General features: G+C 46.5%; 1 protein-coding gene, 1 non-coding gene and 1 pseudogene across 2 annotated transcripts in view; all 3 read right to left on the bottom strand.

Moving 5' to 3' along the window:
• Positions 1-16458, bottom strand: part of SNED1 (sushi, nidogen and EGF like domains 1) — a 2960801-nt gene that overhangs the window by 2373270 nt on the left and 571073 nt on the right. The window lies entirely within an intron of this gene.
• Positions 1019-1122, bottom strand: LOC147683637 (U6 spliceosomal RNA). The gene has a single exon (XR_015301174.1). It is a non-coding gene; the product is annotated as a U6 spliceosomal RNA (small nuclear RNA).
• On the bottom strand, positions 1503-1602 carry LOC147683636 (U6 spliceosomal RNA; annotated as a pseudogene).

Here is a 16458-nt window from a genome sequence, read left to right as displayed (position 1 = left end):
CCGACCCTGGACCCCCGCCGGATCCACCGAACCCAGCGAAGTGTAGGAAAGGATGATAGCCTGTGTAAGCCAGCGAACCAAGGCGGAAAGAGAGGGCTAGTGGCCCGAACGAACCGGACCCAAAAGACACAAACAGGCCATCCCACCGGGAAAGGGAAGACGTGCGGTCAAGAGAAACCAAAACCGCACACCGGACAACCAGCACGGACAAGAGAGGAACCTTGCCGGCAGGGAAAGGCGGTAAAGACACCACCCGAGCCCGGGACACCAGGGAAGGAACCCCAGGAAGGAAACGGGGGACAAGCCGGAGGAACAACCTGTCCGGCAAAACCCGCAAGAAGGGAGGGGAGCGGAGGCACGACCCCCGCACGCCCATCCGCCCAGCAGACACCACTGCCACCAGGAATAAAACCACCTAAAAGGTGAGGAACCGCAAAGCCACCGAGGCCAGGGGCACAAAGGGCGGACCCTGAAGAGCTCGTAGAACGAGAGAGAGAACCCACGGGGGAGACAGGCAGAGCGTCCGAGGGCAACGGAGAAAACAAACTCCGGAGCCAAGCGAGCCACCAGGGAAACCAGCCCGTCGAACACCGGACTGCGGAAGGCCCGCAAGGCAGCCCATCGGGCCCACCGGGAAGATGTGGCCACGCCCAAGGAAAACCCCTCAGCCAGGAATCCAAGACCCGCAAGGGGTCCACGGAGGCGCGGTCAGCACCAAGCCGACCGCACCAAAGCCAGAGGGAAGCCCATCGCCAGGCACAGTAAGAGAAAGTGGAAGACCAGTGGGAGCCCAGCAGCAAAACCACCGCCCCAGAAGATCAACCCCGAGCAAGCCGCGACAACCGCTCAAGAATCAGGCCTGCAGATGGAGGCAGGCCAGCAGAAAGGGCCGGCTCAACCCCGACTCCGGGTGCGGGGGACCCAACCCTGGAACGAGAAGAACCCTGTTCGGCCAGTAGGCTCGAACCGCCAGCTCGCAAAAGGAGCGGGTACCAGGGGCGGCGGCCCCGCCGGGAACCCCAAACTGGAACGCCCCCCGAAGTTGCGAGTCAATGCGCAGGGGCCAAGCAACTCATCTCTGCATCGTTCCAACAGAAGTCCATGCGCTGCCGAAGCGAGCGCCCAGGAGCACCCCGGCCCTGCCCAAGCGAATCCCGCAGAGGAACCGTGAGATCAGAGGGCACGGGGGAAACGTGAACAGCAGACCGAAAGGTCAAGCGACAGACAGGGCAACCACAAGGACCCGGAAGGAGGAGTAGAACCCGGGCAGGAGGGCCGAGTCCCCCTCCGTGAACAGAGACACCGGAGGCAGACCGAGCCGAGGCCCCAGGCGCCGAAACACCACCGGGGCAGGGCGAGACCAGGCAACGAAGGCTAGACCCGACTCCGTCGAACCCCTCCACCTAGTCGGACCCCGGGGGAAAGACAGCCCGAAGGGACAGGACCGGTGACACCCCCACCAGGGCGCCCGACCCGACCAAGACCTGGGGACCCCGAAGCACCGGTAAATGGAACGCTTCACGAAAATGCGTGTCATCCTTGCGCAGGGGCCAAGCCAATCTCCTCATCCAATTTTAGTAAATGTGCTGCCGAAGCGAGCACAGCAAAAAGACGGCAGGCCAGGAGGACATTCAGCAACCCCCGAAGCACGAGGAGCCGCGCGACTGCAGGAGAACCCAACGACCTCCAAACGACCCGGCGCCCAAGGACGCCCCCCCCCCCCCTGAATGAACCAGAGGGAAGTACCAGGACCAGGCACACGCCCCCCGAAGGAGGACAAGCCCGAGACGAGGACCGAAGGGACCACCGTACATAGGTCAGGAAGCCGACGGATGAGAGACACCGCCAGACGTGAAGCCTCACCCACGGGGGGGAGAAAAAAAAAACGAGGCCGAGAGGTAGCACACGGCCAGACAGGGAACCCCAAGACCCACACCCGGCGAAGAAGATCCACCAGGCGGGCCAGGAGCACAGCTCCCCCCCCCCCTGGGCCAGAAGGCAAGCCCACCGGAAGTACCCGCAACCGAGAGCGGGGACCCCCACTCGCAGGCCGGCCCCACAGGCCAATCCACGGTCCCAGAAAAACCTACAGGCGAGACAAGGGAAGGAGTAGGGACCCCAACCCGTCGAGACGGTGGGACCCCGCGGAAAGTCCGCAAGACCAGCAAGACCGGACACCGGCCAGCAAGCCCGAAGAGCCCAAGAACCGGGACAGCCACGTCCCAGGACGGGATGCAACGGAGGCAACAGCCCCCCCCCCCAGGGGACCCCCTGGAGTGAGAGGGCCGAAAGTCAGAAACAAGGGGCGAAACAGGGAGCGGCAGAACCAGTACGAGACCGGCAACAGCCGAAACTCGGGCCCGGACCCGCCGAAGGACCCCACCCATGCAAGGGCGGGACGCCCTCACCCACCGGCGGAAGAGGATTCCGAAGGAAGGCCGCGTTGAAAACGCCGTCACCGCCGACAAGGACGCAGCCAGACCAGACGGCCGAGCCCGCCTCGCGGCCACCAGGGCGGTAAAGGGTGACAAAGACCCCCCCTCCAACGTCCCTCACAACGGACGCCGGCAGAGGAAGGGAGTCCGGAGACATGCGTAGAGAACGCACCCCGAGAAACCCCGGGAACCACCACCGCCGCCGGCGGAGGTAAAACCAAGCCCAACATGGAACGATGCACGAACTTGCGTGACATCCCTGCGCAGGGGCCATGCCGGACTTCACAGAAGCGCAACACGATACAAAAATCGCGCACAACACCCCAGCAAGGGCACAAGGCGTTAGCACGAAAGCCGCTGAGGACCCCAACCCGGCTAACTCCCTGAGGCGGCCATCCCCAAGGAGGAGTCCAGGCCACCGAAGCCCTGTGGGGCCAACGTGGAGAGAAAAAACCAGCAATTGCCCAGAGGAAATAAACAGTTCCCTGGGAGCTCGAGCCCAAGACCCGCCGAGGCGGGGAACTGAACCCAGGACCTGGGCCAGACCACTGCAACAGGGTCTGATTCGCTAACCATTGAGTCACACATCTCCACAGCTGCAGAATGGGACACCACGAGTGGAACACTCGAGACCGGCGCAACCAGACGGCCCAGGGCGAGTCCCCCAGGGCGCCAGAAAAGGAACACGGACAAAAAGGGATCTGTCCCCACGCAGTACCGCGCCCCCTCAGAGCGCGCCAGTGAAGCACAGTCAATCTGTGAATGAGACAATGTCACAGGCCGCATGGCTGCATGTAGAAGGAATAAAACACTACCCCTTCACATTGTGTTGTATGCGTACCGCCAGGAATTACCGGGTCGACACAAAAAACTTTATGAAAATTACCACCTTGGGATACCACTACAGCATTGGCAGGATTCGAACCCTGGCCTGTGAGGGCTGTCTGCACCAAAGGTACAAGACTCACCTTTGAGCTATAGCTCCTTTCAATGAAATGGGAATTACCGAGGATCGTACACCGGACCCTCCGAGAAGGAGACAGACGCGCTGCCTACAGTCCAAGCACGCCGCCTCCCAACCGCTGCGGCAGCCGGAGAAAGCCGTACAAGACCGATGAAGGCAAGCATCGGTCGCACCTGGTGGCAACCAAAACCCCGCCCCCGAGAGGCGGGAGGAGCCCGGAGCCAACCACAGCGCGGCAAACCGCCGCGGCCCGTAGGGCAGCTACAATCCATGAAGGGAGCAGAGGCGAGACTCGGCAGCGACCAGCGTCCCAGGTCTGCAGGAGGGGAGCACCCGGCCCGGACAGCAGAGCCCCCGAGGACCCGCCGACAAAAAGGTAGGACCGAGCCCGCCCCCCCCCCAACCACATTTGCGTTCCTGAGGGAACGACCATGGGACTCCCAGTCTAGAAGCCGGACATGCGGCCTCATTACAAGCTGCGCGCCCACCGGACCCAACGCTCTGCAGAAGCGCCGCTGTCCCAGGCAAGGCTCCAGCACGCCGCGCACTACAACCGCGACAGCCCAGAGCCGTTATCCAAAACGTGAGTCAGCGCCCACCTCCACAACTCGTGGCAAGTAGTCAGAGCGCCATTCCAGGCGGACCAAAGCCAGGCCTGAGGTTATAAAAACTTGGCGCAAACACCCCCGTTACCGAGGCACACCTTCAATGTATAAAATTGAAATACGAGTCTCACACCGGACTCGAACCTGGGTCCCCGGCTTCAGCGGACATCCTAGGCGTAGAGTTACCGTTGCTGAACCTCACCTACACTGCAGTTAACAGGCGGAAACAGCACATGAATAGCCAGCCCACGCAGTCAAAACAGGGGAGCCAGGAGCCAGCATGTATCAACATACAGGAGAATGCGCAGGACCCAAAAGCCCACATAATGGCTAGGGCCCATCATTAACGACCTGGGGAGACACGGGCATGTACCACCACTCCACACCCCCGGCCGCCCCCCCCCTGTAGACCCTTGGCACGCTATAGCAGCACCTAACCGGCCCCACAGGACCGGGGGAAGGAAGAGGGGGGGGGATTTGTAGGCAAAAGGCACCAGGGACCGCTAGAGCAGGTCCTCAACCCTAAACCCCAAGGGCCAGCTCACGCCGGCCCATCTTACCTGAACAGCGCCTCTGGAGAGAATCGCGCAGAACAAAAAAAACAGGCTGTTGGTTGGGCCGGTCCGCCTCTTATAGAGGTCAGGTGGGACTGGTCGGCCATGTTGGGAGGGGGTGGGAGGTTTTTTCTTTTGCTTTGGAGGGTTCTGTTGTGGAGCTAAAGCTCACTATGTAAATCATGTGGCGAGGAAGACTAACGAGGAGGTAATGATGGTCTTCGAGATTATACCATGTTTTTTTAAACTGCACTTACTTTCCCAAAGGTCTAGCCCTGTTTCACTGAGGAAGATCTCTAAAATACAGCAGAAAAAAGGTGAACACAACTGTTCAAGAAAAATAATCCCATAAAATAATGGCAGGTCATTAGTTTGGTGCAAGATTGTTATTGTTCCTTTTGATTTCTTTATGTTATGCGGTGTGAAAGGCGATTTCTTCTGGTGGTTAATGGGTTGTGAAATGTTTCTTAGAGGTTATGCACCATGTGGTAATGAGGTTTTCATTCGAAGTATGGTATGAAGTGGTAATTCCTCGTTCTAAGTGTTCTAGGCAGTGCTGCTAGCTGCTTCTCTGGTCTCATGGGTAATTCCTAATTCAAAGTCCTACCGGCCGTGCTGCAGCTGTGTCTCTATTCAGGCATCCATTACACTCCAAACCGCAACACATAGGTAAACGACATTGTCATTTACAACCCCAATAGCTCTAACTCTAATAAATGCAAGACCTATTGCACTGCAAACGCTTTTTTTAAAAGACATCACCCTTGTATTCATTTTTTTAATTTATTTTATTTTATTTAACTGGCTTGTTGTCAGCACAGCAGCACTTCACAGTCGCTGTGCTTTATGTTTTGTGAAGCAGCCACCGGGTTCATAAAAGAAAGCCACCTGGCCGCTTACTCCAACGCGCCATTGTACCCTTCCACACCAATACCCTTTGTATTGCTTGCCATTATACTTTTATTTTTTATTTATTTTATTTAACAGGCTTCTCATCTGAGATTTGCTAAGGACTGCTTCCCAGGACTTCAATTCCCAGCGTCTCTTTTCGAGCCAACAGTGATGACCTAATTTACCGTCTCTGCGGTATCTTTCTCAAAAAACATTGAAACACAGACATGCCCGTCTTTACTCGCTCACTGACCGGTCAGTAAATGTAAATGTCCAGTCTTTGTAAAGCGCAAACAATTACCCGAAGGTGTCAAGGCGCTGGGGGCCATCAGGAAGATTAAGCAAGCTATTGCCCAGAGTCACATGGTGCTGGGCAGACCCCTGCCGCCGGGGATCGAACCGTGATCCCCAGTGTCCAGCGTCAGTCGCACTGGCCATTGCGCCACACCTCTTCTACTGGATGAGGATAGAAGACACACCCACTCCACCCATAATTTATTATTGGCTTGTTTCTCTGTCCTTTGTAATGCTGGCTTCCGATTTTGCAATGAGCTTGTTAGTCCCTCCTTAGTACTGCTGTGTCGAAACTTGTAACCTCCCATGGCTACTGGCCCCTTTACTAGGTTTTAACACGGTACGTGCTCTAGATTCTTTAATGATTTTCTCCTACTGCAAGTACGACAACGTGCTTCACTTACATTCAGAAGCTGTAAATGCTTTCACTTTTAAAGCAGCCAGACAAATATTTTTTTCAGACCGTCCTCCGACGTCAATCTTGACAAAAATGACTGTGCGATGTAGGACTGAAATGGCCTAACCCAGCAGAACTTTCTGCTCATGTTTTTTATCGCTATTGTTTGAGAATGTGTCTAAAATCCAAAGGTTGTAAGGTAAGGTTTCTTTTTCCTAAAATCCAAAGTGTACATAACCCGACTAACAGCTCTGGAGCACTGGAGAGCCTTCTTCGGTCGCCAGCTATCCTCTTAGCGGCATGTGAAGTGCGCTGCGTCCTGTGGGTGCCTTTGGGTCTTGCACACTGAGGCTTTTGTTCTGAAGTGTCTTGGTGTTTTACATAGGCAGTTTGTTACTGCCTTGCTCGACAAAGACTTCCTGGGTTTAAACAAGTTTACTGGCTGAATGTGTGATGCCAACCCGTCATCTGTAACAGACCTGCACCGCTGGCTCGATAACCTTCAATGGAAATACAAAACAAAGGAACCTTAAATTAAAAAAGGAAATTGCTGTGCAATAACCATGCACCGGCCATTCACATCTGCATCATTAGATGTGTTGACAGCACCGAGATGGCCTTCTAGAGGACACAAGGTTGTGATAAAATAGGACTCTTCGAATGACACATTTTTCTTGCAGACTACATTCATGCAGATTTAAAGTGTAGCCGTCAACCCTATTGGTGACCTGATAAATATAGGCAGATTCAAGGTGTGTTACAGAATAGCCTTTTTATTACAGTTTGAAGACAAGCTGGTACCAAGTACAAGACACCAACACTCAGACACAGGACATTCCAGCATAGCTCACTCAATACAGGCACACCAGAATACAACACACCTCCTTACACATCAGTACAAATGCAAGGTAAATCACATCTCGCTTCTTTCCCCAAAGAAAGGGACAGGTAATCCAGCAGCCTCACACTACACAGCAGAGCAAACCTTCACACAATGGAGCTGATCAATATATTGATATTGGAGGAATATAATCTAGTCTGTTTATAACTCGATGTCGCAACCCATGTTTGATCTTACTAAGGGCCCACTTACTGTACAGGAACCGCATCAGCAGGTGCCTGGAAACCCCACCTTGAGATAGCTGCACAGCTCAGGATCATACAGATCTCTTCAGCCTTTTCTCCCATGCTGCAGCTCGGCTCTAGAACAGAGTTTTTTTCTGCACACGCAGGAAAGGCATACTTCTGGATAATAGTGAAGCTACTTAAACTGTTGGAGGGGTAGTGAATTCAGAAACACTGACAATGTAGCAGACACCCACACAGGAAACCCGTCATGACAACTGTTCCCTCAGACTGAGAATCCAATATGGGCTTGATGAGTCCCACCATGTGAAGAGTCAAACATAGGTGGTCACTGATCAGGGCTCCCGGGTTGTGCATCCTGAAGGGTGACACTTGTACTGTCGCCAGGGCTGATGGTAAAGCAAACAAATGCCAGGCTTCATAGATAGGTTATGTTTTCATAGGGAAGACAGAGGTAAATGTACATGAAATACCAAGAATGGAGCACAGAATTAAACGACTGATAATAGTGAGGCAGTGATGTAGTTGGGTTAACATAATTGACGTTTAAATACTTATAACTTTTTTACTTTTCTCAGGTGGAACATGTTCTTGAGTCACGGAGAAAGCCCACATAATGCATTTACTAATGATAGGTAATGATTCCACGGTCATGTGCTCTTCTGTTGTATTGACTCGGTACAGGGTTTTCTTATTCTGTGGTTGTGAGTAGACGCTGGTGTTTGTCTTCTAAGAAGTTGATATTTTTGTTCGCACTGTGAGTCATTCCTGAATCAAAAGCATACCTGCATTTGTGTGTGTGAAAGATGCTGTGAATGAATTGCGTTGTCGGGTGCATGAACGCCCCTTTCCAACGGTGCCAGTAGGTGCACGTGCGACCCGACCCAGGCCTACTCCAGGCTGTTGATGCTGCCACTTGTCAGCGAGAAGACACTGTTTGGAATAGACTGCTATTGGCAGTTATTCATTATCACTTGTGCCACACAGGGAATTAATTGTTAATTGGATCTTGTGAGGCGGAGCAGAAGACACAATTGTGCACAATTCAATTCAAAATCCTGAGCTGTCATTTTTAGGTTGAGCCTAGCGGCAGCGCTCATGCGATGCTCGCTCTGCGGGGCATGCTGAATTAGGGAATGCACTGGAAGCTCCGCCCACATTTGTCATTGGCTTGTATCATTGTAAATGACAATCCGTTTTATTTATGTTTCAAAAACCAAAACATAAATAAAAGGCAATGTCATTTACAATGCCAATAGCTCAAACTTGCGTAAATGCAAGACCTAATGCGCTGCAAATGCTTGTTCTCTAACCCCAGACTATTTTATTTCACTTTATTTAACTGGCTTGTCGTCAGCACAGCAGCACATCACAGCCGCCTTGCTTCAGGTTTCGTGAGCGGGCACCATGTTCATAAAAGAAAGCCACCTGGCCGCTTACTCCAATGTGCCATTCCCCCCACCCCAACAACCATTGTGAAATGAGCACCGTGTTTATAAAAGAAAGCCACCCGGGCGTTTACTTCAATGCACCACTGTTCTCCTCCTCAACATCCATGACATATGTACAAAGTGGCAGAAAAGCTAGATGTGGTGGAAAGAGTGTGGGGTCTGTGGTTCCGGAGAGCTGCAGGAGTGTCAACAGCCCAGTTATCTTAAAATAAACATCCCTTTGGTTAGAGTAATGCACTTGATTGAGCATGCTTCTCCCCTGCAAGGAAGTAGGGGCGCACTAAGGTCTGTTTTCCCTTAGAGTGCAAAAGTAAATATGTATTTGGAAAGGAAAGCTCTAGATATGCTGGCCGCATATGTATGCATATACTCTCTGTCTATTTGTTCCTCTCTCTCTCTCCGTTGCCACGCTACCGCCTACCTATGTATCTATCTGTCGATATGTCTATCTTCTCTTTTCCTTTTTATACTTGTTTGTTGCCATGCTCTGCTCAAAACAGTTCTCCATTTCATCAATCCTCAATCCAGCCATTTACTTTTATTTAGCTTAAACACATGGGTCATGATCCGCGAAAATGCTTTCCTTTGGGCTCTTCTCTAAAAGTATCACTAAACCCAAGACTTTCAGATTTATGCCTGTCAATAAAAGTGTTACAAAAATATATCTGCTCAAACATTCCAATAAATTGGTTTATAAATCACACCCTGCATTTCTTTCATCACTGAAACAAAAGGCCCAGAAAATAAATTATTAACTGGCAATTTTGGAAAACAAACGCAATTTACTTTCCTTCTAGAATGCTAGGTTTCCGACAACTCACAACAATTCTTCATAGAAAGATGCATGATATAAACAAAAAGCACAACACAATCAGTTGGTTAAACTGCTGATAACTTGCAAGCTTCCTTATTAAGAGGCAACCTCAGAACCACCACTGAATAATGTACGTATGTATATAGCAATTATAGAGCGCAACTGTCACTCCAAGGAACATCATGGCGCTAAGCGGGACCGTGCATAAGGTTCAGAGTGTAACTGCAGAAATCAGATAAGTTAGAGACATAAGTAGTCTGAGGCTCCAAAAATACAGGTTTTCAAGGCTTTCATGGAGTTTAGTTCTGTCTGAATGAAACGGAGATAGCCAGGAAGAAGATTCCAGGCTTTAGTCCCCAGAGCTACAACTGATTTGCCCCCCTGTGAAATCCCGATGGAGCAGAGGAGAGACAAACAATGTTGTGTACCCCTTGTAAAGTTAATCTCTCATAACTATAATACTAATAGAGTGAAGCATGTAAACTAATCAACAAAATGCACGTAAAGTCGACACCACATTTGGAAAAATCTAAATGCTGTTTTCCTGAAATAAATATACTAATAAAAACAAACGAGTAATATTAATATAGAGCTGTGGTATTGTAGATTTAACTGAATAAGTGTGTGTATTTGTGCTTATATTAGAAGTTCTTTTTGTGGCAATAAAGAATGCAGACGGTAAGTAAAATGGTGCTTATTTGCGTGCTTTTGCTAGGTAACATCCAACCGGAAAAATTAGAATAGTGGGAGGTAAACAGAAGGGTTAAAATTCTAAATCTAATTTCTGTTGTGTTTATTTTCGCATTAGTTCCCATTGAGGCCTGCGCTGCCTTGTCTGAAAATGGCTGTTTATGTGAAACAATGAGAAGGACTCAGAAAAGATGGCTCCCCACGCATGCACTGTGCATGAGAAGTGTGAATGGACAGCCTATGCTCGGAGCGAGAGATTTCAAGGCCAGCTTGGCCTATGAACGGGAGATGTGCCAAAGGATGCCTGCATCTAAAAGCCTGGGAAAGGAAGTCACAGAAACCTTATTATGTACAAATGATACAAGGAGTGAACGACAAATACAAACTTTAAGTATTAAATCATGAGAAAACCTTGAGAGTGACATGGCAAAATTTCAAACTGGTTTGAACAAGGAGGACATGAGGTGATCATCACCACCCCTCTAATTGGCCAATCAGAAATGACAGTAGACCCTAAAAGTTTCAATTTTAAGTGAGATAGTTAGGGAAAAAGGGTATAAAAGAGCTTGCACGAAAGAGGGTTATAGCTGGTTCTATGGATTTTATTTTGCACCACGACATGCTGTCGGTCTGAACAATTTTTATGGTGCAAAAGACTATGAAATATTTTTGGACTTTAACTTTGATGGGGCAAAGAAGGTGATTGATTGCCGTTTATGTCGGAAGGGAAACGTTGAGGAGAATAGAGAGACAGACAGATTGGGAACCTGTTTAATGCTGCTCTGTCGTTCACCTATGGCAGATTAGTAATATGCGCTTCTAATTTTTATTTCTTAACATGCGCTAAATGCTTAGAATTGTGCTTGTCTAAAGAATATGCAAATTTCTTTCCCAAATGAAGGTAGATAAACTATTGAAAATTTAAACTCGAATCTGTTCCTTTATTTGAATAAAAGTCACGACAAAATTTAATGCTAAAAGTTACTTTTAATCGCCATCAACTGACTTCTACTAGTTGGTCCATCGGCCAAATAGCAGAGTACCTTGATGTTTTTGTTTTGCTTATAACAAGTTAAATGATTTCTGAAATGTATATAATGTATAGAACTTATGCTCACATGTATCAAGGTAAATTGTATTCGCAAACGGTGCGAATCGCAAAATTCGGCCGTTTGTGAATGCAATTTCCTTTTTTGGGATGCATCATGTTTTTTTATTTTTTCGCAATTTAAGAAATCGCAATTATGTTGCGATTTCTTAAATTGCGATTGCCTTTAAGAAATCGCAATTTGTGATTTCTTAAATGCAATGCACGAATATTTTTTTTCGCGAATTCGCAAATAGGATGAGGTAAATTTCCATGAAGTTGAACTTCATGGTAATTTGCTAAAACTTTAAGAAATGCACACAAGTGCATTTTTGAAAGCTTCATTTTACACACACACATGCCCTTGGGGCATGTGTGTGTGAAAAATGTTCTTAAAGTTAAATTTCAGGGGTGCGGGGGGTTCCTTGGGACCCCCCCCTGCACCCTTGAAATAGCATTCTCATTTTGCGATTCCTTAATTACAAAACGCCAAATGAGAATGGCTTCCCATTCATTCCTATGGGCCTCTAGGCCCATAGGAATCAATAGGAAGGGATTCCTGAATTGTGTTTCGCAAATTGTGAATCGCAATTAAGGAAAATTAAGGAATCGCAAAAATTATTGCGATTTCTAAATGCATAGCATTTTGCGATTTCTTAATTGCGATTCCTTAATTTTCGCAATTAAGAAATCGCAAAATGTAACAATGATGCATGTGGCCGATGGAATTTAGGTACCCCGCTATCCAGCAGCTCGCCTTCTTTTTCACTGATTCAGGGACAGTGTGGTGTGTGAATGTGTGACTCACGGTGCTATGGGCTCCCCCGATGAGTAAAATAAGTTGTTTCCCGAATCGAGTGGGATGAGTTTGAGGGTTGTTTGGGAGTTTAGCTGGATCAGATTTCTTGGTAGCAGAGGTCTGGTTCCTATAGGTCAGTTTGGAGGTTATTAATGTTTTATGTTTAACACTATATGTTGAGTTTGTTTTATGTTATATGTAGTCAGAATTTCAAGACTTCCGGGAAGTAGGAAGGTGGTTGCCCTGTATGCAGGCAGGGGGAAATGTGTGGCAAGTGAAGTCGCACAGTGCATTGTCTGATTTCAGAGTGGTAACATCGTTGTGTGTTATCTTTAGGGACATTTTCCGTGTGAAAGTGGTGAATGAATAGCGAAGGCCACCTGTAAAATCTCAGCCTTAAGAATAGGAGTCAACTGTGAGCTCTGAATAACGCTTATCCCTGGGAGAGTAACAGGTTTTCCTCTAAGCCTGAAAGAAGGGTAAAGTAGAGGGAAGTGCTACTTTATCGGTGAAACGAAATTCTGTGGTAGGGAAGAGGTAAGCGCTGCCTACTGGAAATACAGAATCCTTGTAAGTTTGGACAAACTATCTCTTTGGCTTTAGTGTGGTAACTAACAGGTTTAGTTAGTGTAAAATATACAAATATTGTGCTGATAAATTTTGTAAAGGAGGGGTCAGCAGAAGCAGGAGCGTGGCTGACATCAGCAAGAGTCGCGCTGGGATAGGTCCACGTGACTGTGACATACAGTTCTGATTGGTGCGTTAATGTGAGACGCGCTGGGCTAGGTCAGTAAGATTGTGACGTAGACTGCTCTGATTGGTGCATTAGTGTGAGACGCTCGGATAGGACAGAATATCAATACAGATTGAAAGGACGTATACGATCGTATTAAAGGAAAAATCTGTGAAAATTGATTATTATGATGAGCAAGGCAGAGAAAAACATTCATGGTTTAAGAAAATCAAGAATCTTTTAAAGAAAGACAAAGAAATAGTTACGACAGAGGGAAAAATACTAACGGGTAGATGCATCAACGTTTTCATTTGCGATTCCTTATTTGCGAAAAATAAGGAATCGCAAATAAGGAATCGCAAATGGCAATGCATCATTAATTTCACAATTTTATTGTGATTCGGTAAAAATCGCAATTTTTACCGAATCGCAATAAAATTGCAAGTTCCAAATTGCGATTTCGCAATTCCCGTTGATTCCTATGGGCCAAAAGGCCCATAGGAATCAATGGGAATTGCGAATTCGCAATTTGGAACTCGCAAAATGTTAATGCATTCCATGGGTGCAGGGGGGGGGGTTCAAAGGAACCCCCCCTGCACCCCTAAAATGTATTTTAAAGTGCATGTTACACACACACACATGTCCTAAGGACATGTGTGTCTGAAACATGACAGTGTTTTAAAATGCATGTTTGGGCATTTTGACACATTTTTGCAAATTACCACGAGGTTCAACCTCGTGGTAATCTGCACCCCCTAATTGCGAAATCGCAATTTTAAAAATAATCATGCATTGCTTTTAGGGAATCGCAAATTTGCGATTCCTTAAAAGCAATCGCATTTTTGGAATTCGCTAAAAATAGCGAATTTCCGAAAATGCTTGATGCATCCCAGACACCTATTTAGGAATCGCAAACGGCCGAATTTTGCGATTCGCACCGTTTGCACTTCCTAAATAGGTTGATGCATCTAGGCATTAGTCTGCCGAAAACGCCAGCAGCATGCATGATGACGAAATATGGCTATCCTACTTGCATATGTTTGGAAATTTGGGCAAAATACACAAAAGATGACGGAATATTGGCATTTCCAGAACCAGGTTCGTTTAGCACAGCAGTGTTACGAAATTTAAGAGAAAAAATGATGAAACTTGAGCCAAGACAATTTGAAGCTCTAATGGAATAGGAAGATGAGATGTACGAAAAAGAAAGAGAGAGATTATAAGAAGTAATAGAAAATCGAGGCAATTTGAGAGGATTATGGGGAACTACTCATGAGTGTAGAATGAAAAGATGGAGGTGTGCTGATATTTGGGATGGTATGTATCCAATGCGAGCAGTAGATGAAACAGTAGGGAGAAATGTACAGAGAAAAGAAAATATCAGGTATCAGAAAAGAGTATATGTGAAATGAGTGATACGGAGGATGAGGTGTTGGAAAGCTCTCCAAGTTATACTTGTAAAGTATTTTAAATAGGAGACCGCCTCCATATCAACCAACTTCTGCAGTGGTGACACCAAATGCACCGCCAATAGAGATTGGAATAACAGAAACCCCAAAACGACATTTAGAAATAAAAAGTGCTTCTGAAAAACAAGAATTAATACGGATTGAAAAATAAAGTACCTCTGAATTAGAGAGATCAACAAAAGAATTGGCAGAGAAAATTAAATAATTAACTAAAAATGTAGAAGCTGGAACTGTACCCGTAACCATAGTTCCTGTAATACCGGTTTTTGAAAATCAGAAAATAGATGAGCATTTGTTAACTATTCCTTTAAACTCTAATATGCAAAAAGTAAGAGAAAAATGTATCCAGATCTGAATGAAACAAAGAGTACAATTAGAACGACACTACCAGATTTAACTATGAATCAGAGTCCAATATATAGGATTCCTATGGGAGCAGAATCAGCAAATGAAACTCCAGAGAAAAGCGTAGCTAGCATAGATTTGACTAAAACTCCAGTAGGGTCAACAGCATAAGAAGTAAATGATTGGGTTAAAACATTACAAAAGAACGATTCAGAATCTAAACTTTTAGATGTGGTTAGACTAAAAATTAGATATGGAAGAATTGATTATCGGAACCATTGGAACAGAAAAGTTAAAAACATATCAGGATGATGAATTGATGTTCATGTGTAAAAGTATAACTTGGAGAGCTAAAAATCGACATGATAAACTAGAAGAGACAGCAAACGAATTAGGGATAGAATTTGTAAAAATAAAATTACTACAGAAACCTTACTGAGTGGATTTCACTGAAAAAGACATAGATAATTTGAACACAGCAGGAAGATTAACTCAGATAAAAGAACTAATTGTGTTACTAAGGAAATGGGAGATGTAGACCGATGGAGAAGCAGGTGGATAAAGAAAAAGGAAGAGGCCAATGATAAAATATCTTTAGCCTTCCCTGTTAAAGAAAAAGAACCAGTAGTAGCAGAATATCCCATGAGAGAAAAACCAGGAGGAGGTTATGTGCATGTACCATGGAGTAGACAGGATATATTATCATTCACAAATTATTTTCCAAGATTACGAGAAAAACCTGTAGAGTGGTATAGACAATTAGACAGGTTTTTAAAAGTTTCAAATGTGTTGTGGGAAGATTTAGATGGATTGTTTGATATAGTTGTACCTGCAGATTTATGGGCTGAATGTATAATTACTATTGATTGGCCAAAATAAGAATATTCAAGAGATGCAAATACAGGAGCTCCAAGTCCATAGGTAATGTGGAAATATGACCAAGTCATAACATTTTTGAAAAATAAAATTCCACCAAAAGAAACAGATTGGTTAAAAATGGATAGGACCACACAAGAACCTAAAGAATCTGTACATGTTTATTATGAAAGATTGCTTCTAGTTTTCAAACAATATAGTGGATATGAAAATCTAAGTGAGAAAGATGTTGAGTCATTTTGTATATAGGTTCGTGTTTGGTTTGAGACCTGAAATAGGAGCTATGATAAGATATCACATGATGTGTTGACAGTCTAGTTCTGTTGATGAGATTTTGATGCATGCAAAATATTGCAGTGATGATATCAAAGCTAGACAGCGTAAGCTTAAGGAAAAGGCAATGTGGGCACAAGTAAAAGTTGCAGACCAACAAGAAGCACAATTGACTAATCAAACTAATGATATGGGTCAGGCAAAGGCAAAAGGTAATATGAATAAAGGAAAAGGGCAAATGAATATAGATGAGGCTAAAAAGAAATGGCAATGTCATAATTGAGGAAGGATAGGGCATTGGAGGAACGAGTGTAAGTTACCCGCAAAAGTTAATCCTGAAAATAAATCATTAAATCCACAGGTGCAGAATGAGGTTAATGTTAATGTTAATGTTATGGTGATTTGTATAGCGCACGGCTGCCCCAGCCAAGGGGCGTCCCGGCGTCAATCAACAATCGCCACCACAGCAACAGGTAGTCACACAGCAGAGTCAGGTGCCACTACCACCTCTCCCACAGAGTGTTAATCTTAAGAAATACAGTGCAGAGACAGGATTCTATGGAGGAGAGCAAGTAAAAAGATCGCCGTGTGTGGCCGCTGTTCCGCAGTATTGGTTGAGATCAGATGGAAATGAGTCCGATGAGAGTTACTGATGGTGCCTAGGAGAGGAAGTGGAGGGCGTGCTTGGCGCAACT

Source organism: Lissotriton vulgaris, chromosome 11 (assembly GCF_964263255.1).
Source record: "Lissotriton vulgaris chromosome 11, aLisVul1.2, whole genome shotgun sequence".
NCBI classification, from domain to species: domain Eukaryota; kingdom Metazoa; phylum Chordata; class Amphibia; order Caudata; family Salamandridae; genus Lissotriton; species Lissotriton vulgaris.
This window is presented reverse-complemented; position numbering and strand designations above follow the sequence as displayed.